Source organism: Callospermophilus lateralis, chromosome 13, assembly GCF_048772815.1.
Source record: "Callospermophilus lateralis isolate mCalLat2 chromosome 13, mCalLat2.hap1, whole genome shotgun sequence".
NCBI lineage: Eukaryota > Metazoa > Chordata > Mammalia > Rodentia > Sciuridae > Callospermophilus > Callospermophilus lateralis.
In genome coordinates, this window is record NC_135317.1 from 41,863,033 (window position 1) to 41,872,425 (window position 9,393).

General features: G+C 38.5%; 1 non-coding gene across 1 annotated transcript; it reads right to left on the minus strand.

Moving 5' to 3' along the window:
• Positions 1–271: 271 nt before the first annotated feature.
• On the minus strand, positions 272–377 carry LOC143379759 (U6 spliceosomal RNA). The gene has a single exon (XR_013088538.1). It is a non-coding gene; the product is annotated as a U6 spliceosomal RNA (small nuclear RNA).
• Between the last annotated feature and the right edge of the window lie 9,016 nt (positions 378–9,393).

The following is a 9,393-nucleotide window of genomic DNA, read 5'->3' on the forward strand; positions in this document are numbered from 1 at the left end:
CTTGGTAATGCAAGTTGACTGGAATAGAAAAAAATAGCTATTGTCTTCTTTGTCCTGAAAGCTAAGACCTCTGCAGGCACAGCTTGCTGCCATGTCCCCAACTCCTGAAATAGGGTCTAGGACATAGCATGTGAACAGAAAATGTTTGTTGACTGAATAGACTGATATCTCCTACTCTTTAAATTCTTTTGGTTTTCATTTTTTTTTTCACTTTTAGATCCACTTTTATTTTCTCTTTTCTTCCTCACATACAGAACTTCTCCACACACATTAAAATATGGAATGCTTCACAAATTTTTGTATCATCCTTACACAGGGGTCATGCTAATCTTCTCTGTATCATTCCAATTTTAGTATATGTGCTGCCAAGCAAGTACCTCTCTGAATTCTTATAACCTAACAGCCTTTGTTTTATTTATGCTGCATTCCATCTTATATTCTTCCTGCATATTATATAAGCAAGTATAAAACATTATTTGAGGACTTTAGAAACTTTTCATAACTTTGTTGATATTAATCTCTCAAATCATGTTAGAAAGATAGTTACACCAGCTAGCAATTACATTTGAAGTATTCGTGAAATAAGGAATCATAATATGTTAAATATATGTGGGAAGAAAGTGCTTATTTAGAAAGTACTTTCATAACGGGTGTGAAAGCTATATTAATGGGATGCTTTCTGGGATAGAATCAGATTATTAACAAAATGTGGTGCATTAGTTTTCTGGGGCTGCCATAATGAAGACTGGGGAGCTTGAGCCACAGAAATTGATTTCCTCACAGTTCTGGAGCCTAGACGTCCAAGGTGAAGCTCTCATCAGGGTTGGTTTCTTCTGAGGGCCTTTCTCCCTGCTTGAGAATTGTCATCATCTTCTTGTATCTTCACATGATCTTCCCTTTATGTCTGTCAGTGCCCTAATCTGTGCTTATGAGGACACCAGTCATACTGGATTAGGGCCTACCAATATTACCTTATTTTACTTTAATTGCCTCTTTAAAGATCCTGTCTCCTAATATGATCATTTTCTTATACACTCAACATATGAATGGGGGGTACAATTCATCCCATTATATGGGAATAGAGAAAAGATTATACTACAGTATGTAAAATATGTTTTTGCTAATGTTACCAAGTTTTAAAACACTAGATTACCTTGGCAAGCTAGACTTGTGATGTTAATCAAATTTTATTAGCAGCCAGTATCATAGTTGGAGGGAGAGAGGACACAGAGATTAAATCCTACGGAAACATCAAGATGCCATTTCCCTAAAACCTAGGATTCACCTCATAATCTGTTACAGAACGATTAGGTAATTGGCCCTATTTTCAGAAATGAGCCTAGGTTTGAAAGCACAAGTTTTCTTTATTAATATTTAATAAATTCTTACTTCTAAATGTTGATCCTGGCCCAGGTGTTTTGTTTTGTTGAGATGGTCTCATTATGTTACCCAGGGTGGTCTTCGACTTCTGGGTTCAAGCAATCCTTCTGCTTCATTCTCTGGAGTATCTGGAACTATAGGCAGCACTGCCATATCTCATTGATTCTTGCACATTATAATCTAAAATATCTTCTCCCAATACCTTAGTCATTGAATTCTTGCCTATAAGAATGCTTTATTAACACATCCTAGTATTCAGTTGTGATTGTAGTAATCTGTCTTGCTACTTTTCTGCTTCATGCCTTGTTACATTCACTATTGCCTTTAAAACAAACAAAAAACTAACACAATTTCACAGCCATCCCAAAAGAAGCTCAGAATAGTAAAAATTTTTGGACAAGATATCTGTTATACCAATTAGTTCAGTATCAGGCCTATTTGCTTTATAACCTTAGATTTGTGAAATTCTGCCCCTCCACAGATAATTCACCCCTTCAAACATGCCCACTTCATTTAATTCTAAAAAGAAACAAAGATGACCCTCCTTTGACTTGACTCTGTAGCCCTTTTCCATATCCTGTTCCTCTCCTGTCATACCCAAGCCTCACAGATAGAATCTCCATCACCTTCATCCCTCCCCCACCTACTTCATACTGACCTCTACCCTCATGGTCTACTGATCTTTAAGTCACTTCCTCAAAGCGCCCAAGTGATATCTGTTGAGAGCCACAGCCGAAGGGGCCCCAGCAAACTTTCAGACTGCCAGCTGATGAGCTGAAGGGGCCCCAGCAAACTTTCAGACTGCCAGCTGATGATTGGCTCCCAGCAGCCCCAGCAACATCTAGCTGATTGGCTCCTCTGCAGTGATGCTCATTGGGCTGTTTCCCTGCCCTTTCAGACCACGGAGCTGCTCATTGGGGGACTTTTTTGGCTCCGCCCATGCGACCCAGCCAATCGGCCTCAAGAGCAGGAGGATTGTGGGAGGAAGAGGTTGTTGGGGTGTGTGGCTTGTGGGAAGCCGGTGGTGGCAGTTGGGCTCTGAGGGTTTTTTCCTGAGGAGCTGTTTTGTTTATGGTGTGTGGTTCTAAAAATAAAGTTAGTTTCTTTTGACAAGTGGCTCCTGAATTGTGCCCAGCCAGACTACTGATCTTTAAGTCACTTCCTCAAAGCGCCCAAGTGATATCCTCCTGACCAAATCTAAGAGGACCCTCATTTCTTCTACCTCTCTCTCAGTTTTTTTTCTGTTGTCATACTAGGGATTGAAACCAGGGGCGCTCTACTACTGAGCCACAACCCCAGACCTTTTTATTTTTTGAGACAGGGTTTTGCTAAATTACTAAAACTGATCTCAAACTTGTAATCCTCTTACCTCAGCCATTTTAGTCACTGGGATTACAGACATGTGTCACCATGCCTGGGTCAGAAGGCCACTGTTTCTTGAAATACTTATGTTTCCAATTTTCTTGTAATCATTCAAACCAATCATTCCTTTTGTCTTTGTGTCCACTTTCTGTTGTTTTGGGCCCAGAGAATGAGCATTACCAACACTTTGGAGATGTATCTTTTCTCTCTGCGTGGTTGATTCTCAAAACTTTTTTGCAGCCTTGATCTCTCACAAATACTCCAATGTCTGTTTGTCCAAATATTTACAGAATTTCTACTTTTTGCCCTAAGCTCAGTGTATGTTAAACAAAATGCATCTTTCTCCACTTGTCTCCCAAATTTTCCCTGCTCTATCAGAGACATTACTATTTTCAGGACTGGTAGGGCAAAGAACTTTCAGATCATGTTCAACCTCCCCTCTCATTTACTGTCCTCATTCAAGCTGTCACAGAAACCTGTCAATATTTTCTTTAAGGAGTCCTACATATTTCATGGTTTCCTCTCTTTGTCCTCTTTGTCACCCCACTTGGGGCCTTTATCAACCTACATCTGCACCTCTCCTACTTCCTTTTACCTGGCTGTCTTCCTTCAAGCTGAAATTTGCCCTTCTAATCTGCCACTCCCCCAGTATACTCCAGACAGACTAAATTTGGTAAGAGTATATTTCCTCACATTATGCACTCCCAAGTTCAGGGGTTAGTACCAGCTTCCTATTGTCACCAGATCAGGTCCCAACAACTTAACTTGGCTTGTGGCATCCTTACTAAGCAGAACCCCCTACCCTCATAGCAATCTCAGTTTATCTCTGACTCCCAATAGCTGGCTCTGTTCCCATTAGCATATCAGCTTGTTTATTCCCTGCCCTCCACTCCTCTCAGTCTCTGTCTCTGCTCAGACTTTAATACCCTACATGCTCCTTTTGCCTGCTCTGCCATTCAAACCTGTGCTCCCTTCTCAGCTTCCATTTGTTAGTGCTTTGACCTTAGACAAACTACCCGCTCTGGAACCTCAGTTTCTTCCTATGTAAAATAGAAAGTTTAACACCTACTTCTAGGATCATTGAAAGAATTAAATGGTACAGTATATGGAAAGCTGATTTAGCCTACCCCTCTCCCCTGCCATGCCCTAAATACCTACCCACAATTGTAACTCCTCTTAGGATTAGCAAAACATGATCAGGAGAATGAATGTCATACGGTAAACACAAAATTGGGTGAGTAATAGGAGTAATAAATGCTTAATATATGTTGATTTAACAACCTATAAGCCCTAACATTATTTCCCTTCTCTATTTACATTGCCTGACTACTCACATACTGAAAAACTTCATACTTCTTAAATTGCACAACACTCTTTTTTGTAATTCTTTCACATGTGTTGTTCCATCTCTACTTTGCAAAGACTTTGAGGATAAGAATAGTGATATTCCTGTAACCAACATTTGGTGATTGTGGACTATGGAGCATCACTTTACATGTATAAACTCATGTAACTTTCACAGTAACTTCACAATAACTTGATGAAATGTGCTTACCATTGTTATCCTTGTGCATAGAGAACCAGGATGCTAGCAGGTTACCCAAGGGCACAATGTTAGTGAGCAATAGATCTGAGACCCAGCAGGCTGGCGTAACAGCTTTTGTACAACAGTTGACAACTTCCCAGGGCATGGGGTCACACACACTCAGGTAAGTATGAGTGCACTCATTCATTGATTCACTACCTGGTACAACCTTCTTCTCAAAGCTATAAGTTCTCTTGTAGCAGAAACTTGCACTCCCGGGTGTGATGTTTTAAGGCTATTTGAGAGAGCATTACTGTTGCCCTCCTGGAACCCTGAAAACTAAACTTCCTTTAAAAAGCTTTTTTTTTTTTAAGTCTGGGGATGTGGCTCAAGTGGTAGCGCACTCGTCTGGCATGTGTGCGGCCCGGGTTCGATCCTCAGTACCACATACAAACAAAGATGTTGTGTCCACCAAGAACTAAAAAATAAAAATATTAAAATTCTCTCTCTCTCTCTCTCTCTCTCTCTTAAAAAAAAAAAAAAAGCATTTTTTTAAAAAAAAAGAACCAGAAGTACACACAAAAACCAGGATTACTACTAAGCAAATGCTTTTGGTACTGAAGGTTATTTTATCATGTAAAAAGTGAATGAAAAAAGAAAAGGGAAAAGGGGCATATGAGAGAAATAATGAGAACGATGTACAGGAAAAAAAAGGATCACCAGGGAGGCCAGATCTTCTCATTCAGCCTCCACTATGATGGGCACCTTTTTCCAAATGACAAGAGCCTTTATTTATGTATTAGTTTGCACTTACTCCTTTTGATGCCCTAAGCAGAGGTAGAGTTTTGATTTGAGAAACTGCAATGTATTGAAAGCTAGGGAAGATACTAGTGGAATCCCAAGACAGAGGTCAGTGGAACTAACATTCATCAGGGCGGCTGCTCCTAAACTGAAACAATCCTGCAAGATTGAAACATTGCAGGAGGAAGCAAGATACTTTCTGCTGACTTTTGCACTGTGCCAGATGACAAATTCAAGGTGGCATGTAGAATATTAAAGTGCAAAACTACACAGGATGTTTTACAACACTAGAAACTAACTTTGAAAAATATGAGTGGATACCCTTCACTTTGTATCAACCACTTTAATGAGAAATGAAACAAACTAAATGATATCAGGCATATTTGTAAAAGGTGATAAAAGTCCCAGACTGGCACTGTGGTTCCAAGAGACCTTACCTGCAAGGATTGTGTATCAAGAACCAGATCCCAGTCAGGGAAGTTTTCACACTGTCATCAGCATGAAGGGTATCAAATAAACATCTACAAATAGACCTCTAGAAGTGTCCACAAATTCTAATCATCAATATTCAAAGATAGCAGACAGTATGACTATTCTTTATTTCTTGCAGGGAATAAAAAAATGAGGATTAGAAAAATGAAGCCATGACAACAAACCATAGGCAGTCCAAACCTTGCTTAATCTTTGCCTTAATTTAACTGGGCAAAAAAGCAGTTATGTGCCACCAGATGCTGCTGCAACATCAGTTGGTTACAGTGAACACACTATTAACTCTAAACACACTATTAACTCTCTAAACTATCTTTCCTCCCACTTAAATGCCATTGGAATAAACAACAAATGTGCATATTTTTCTAAAACCAAATTGTTTGCATCTGTTACATATTTCATAGTCCTCTTCCCTCAAGCCTGTCTGAAAACTGATCTGATGCAATGAAATGCTACACATTTCAAAGGGTGGATTTTTACAATACACACTCCATACAGGATACAGCAGGGAAGAATTAGAGCATCAACTTAGGAAAATGAATATACCATAAACCAAAACCTTTATAAATACAAGATGACAGTTTTCATTAAAAGGTGCATGTTTGCTTTTGGTCTTTCCAGTTACATAAAGGATAAATATAATCAGGCAACTGGCCATAACCTTTTCCTAACAACCCTGACTATAGTTTTCTCCAAGTGATGTCAAGTTTTGTATTTTTCCAGAGGAGACAAACAGTAATACCACATGAATTGTTCCTTTGATTTTTACCTCAATACCACACAGCACTTCTAAGTTTGGCTCTAAAATACTGCATGCAATTTTAGTTCAACAATAATAAGAGTCACTATCCTAAGAGCAAATTGTGTTTGAATTAATGTCTCCTCCATCTACCTTTTTTTTTTTTTTTTATGGTTTCTTTTTATCTGATCTGAAGAATAATCTACTCAGCCTTTAACCAGGTGCTACTGGAATCTAATGTGTGTGAGGTCAGGGATTTTGCTAAACATCTCACAATACACAGGTCAGCCTTCCTACCCCTGCCCCCCATCCCTCTCAATGAAAAATTATCAAATACCAAATACCAGTTGAGAAATGCTAAAACAACTTAGCCAAATTACTTTTAATTAAAAGAAGAAGGAGGAAAAAAATACCTTCTTAAATATCTTCACTAGCTCCTTATTTACTGGATTACGAATAACAATCTGCTGAGCTTTACTTTCAACACCCTCCCCAATCTATTTCTAAGCTCCATTCTACATTAACTGAATAAACATAAGATGAATTTTTGTCATGTGCTAGAACTGCAAAGATACTAAAAGAGTGAGAGAGCCAGGTGCAGTGGTACACACCTGTAATTCCAAGGACTCAGAGGCTGAGGCAGGAGGATAATAAGTACAAAGCCAGCCTGGGCAACTTAGTGATACCCTGTCTTAAAAAAAAAAAAAAAAAATACAGCCTAGGCTGTAGCTCAGTGGTAGAGTGCTTGCCTTGCATGCATGAGGTCCTCGGTGCAAATCCCCAGCACCACATACACAAAGTACAAGAGGTCAGTGTCCTCCAGAAGTTCACCTACTGATGCATAATACAGAGAAAATGAAACTGGCTAGCTCCCAGTAGGTGTCAGCGATGGTCTTTCCCTTCCTAATGTAGCTCTAATTCCAAGCTGACTCTAATGTGGTGAAGAGAGCAATGGAACTTTGTCTCCCATATAAATCATGCTCTTGTCATTTGCAAAGAAAAACTATTCATCAGTCACTGAACACATTTCTCAGGAGAAGGATGACTGTGTGCTGAGCTCATGGAGTTGTAGGATTGCCAGCAAGAGCTAAAGAAGTAACAATGCAAATCAACCAACACCTTAGGAATTTAAATCAATGTATTCAAACCTATGTCACTAAAATCAATTAGATTCAGAATCCCCAGGAAAAAAGAAAATAATGTGTAAATTCAATGTGCATTTGTTATATGGAGAGTACAATATAAACTACATGGTTTTCCTCTTCATGTTCCTTTTGTCATTATAATTCCCAATAAGTAATATTAATTTATGCTGTATACTGGGTATGCAGTATTTACAAGAAGTCTTTAATCTGGCATTTATCAAAATGTAATTTCTACCCATCCTTGATGGTCTTTTCACATACATAATCTCTGCTCTTGCTGATAATTGAGAAATTAATATTGTTATCAATGGCTATGATATAGATTGAATTTGTCAGCCATAAGTTATTCATCCCCAGATACCCTTGGGTTCCTGTAAATTGCTTCTCTTAGGTTGGCAGTTTTGCTCTTGGTTTTTAAATATTAACACATCAAAGTATTGATCTGCTGTTTCAATAGAAAGATAGCAATGAAGACTTTTTTCTGGTGAAATATCCCAGGTGGTCAAGGGATGAGAAGTTCTATGGATAAAAGCTCTGTGCAGCCAAGAATATTTGCAAAATATGGCAATTTGCTGTGAAACACATGTCTCAGCACAATGGCCACATATCTGTTAAACAAGAACACTGAGCCTGTATTCCTGAAACAATTGTCTTGAAAGCTACTGGAGTGTCATGGTTAAGATCTCAGCTCTGATGCCAGCTTGTCTGAGTCTGAATCCTGTTCCTGCCATTACTAGCTGTGTGACTTCTCTAAACTATCTTTCCTCCCACTTAAATAGAGATAATAATGAGACCTGTCATAGGGTTATGCTGAGCTCTATATTAATCCATGTAAAATTCTTAGACTGAACTGGTACATAATCAACATTCAGCAAATGTTATTGTTATTTTATAATGTTATACATGAACTGTATCCACTTTGTGTGTGTGTGTGTGGGGGGGTGGTGCTGGGGCTTGAACCTTTCAACTACTTTCTTTCAGAATGAAAAGTCTTCCTAACTATATTTGCTTCACATAGTAACTACAAACAACAACATAATAAACAGACATGAATAAAGAAGAAAGGAAAAAGTCCCCTCTGACCCTAACCCTTAAAAATAACCACTATTCAGAGCTTGGTGCAGATCTTTCCATGCTCATGCGCATTTACACACACATATATACACAAGCTAATCTTTTTCTTTGAGGTTTCAGGCCTTGGTTTCCTCTCCAAAATTTTGAACACATATTTATCTTTAAGAACTTAGTTATATGCTTAATTGTCTAATCTAGTTGGGCTTTATTTTGGTATGTATAATGAAATAAGAATGTAATTCTCAGCCAGGCACAGTGGTGCACACCTGTAGTCCTACCTGCTCAGGAGGCTGAGGCAGAAGTATCAATTGAGCCAAGGAGTTTGGGTCCAGTCTAGGTAACAGTAAGATACCGTCTTTTAAAAGTAAGCATTTAAAAAAGATTGTAATTCTCCCCCTAAATGATGCTCTAATTGTCTTAATACTGATTATTAAATAATTCCTGATTTGAAGTGCTAATTTTATCATATGCTAAATTCCCATATATAAAAGAGTCTATTTCTAGCCTTATTGTTTTCCATTAATGTATCTGTCAGTCTCTTAGCGCTTCTTAGTAAAATGGTAATTATTTCTAATTTCATAGGTAAGGGGATTCACTAAGGTTACAATGCAACAAAATAAAAGGGGAGCCATTAAGAGTCAGCTACCCAGACAGAATTATAACTGGTCTTTAGCAACAAGAATAGGGTCTTATTCCTGCCAGCAGTACCTGAGAAAGATTTTTTAAATATTAAGCCTACCAGGCCTACTCTTGCACTCCTATAATCCCAGCAACTCAGGAAGCTGAGGCAGGAAGATGTCAAGTTCAAGGCCAACCTAGGCAACTTGGTGAAACCCTGTCTCAAAATAAAAATAAAAATAGCTAGGGATAAAGCTCAG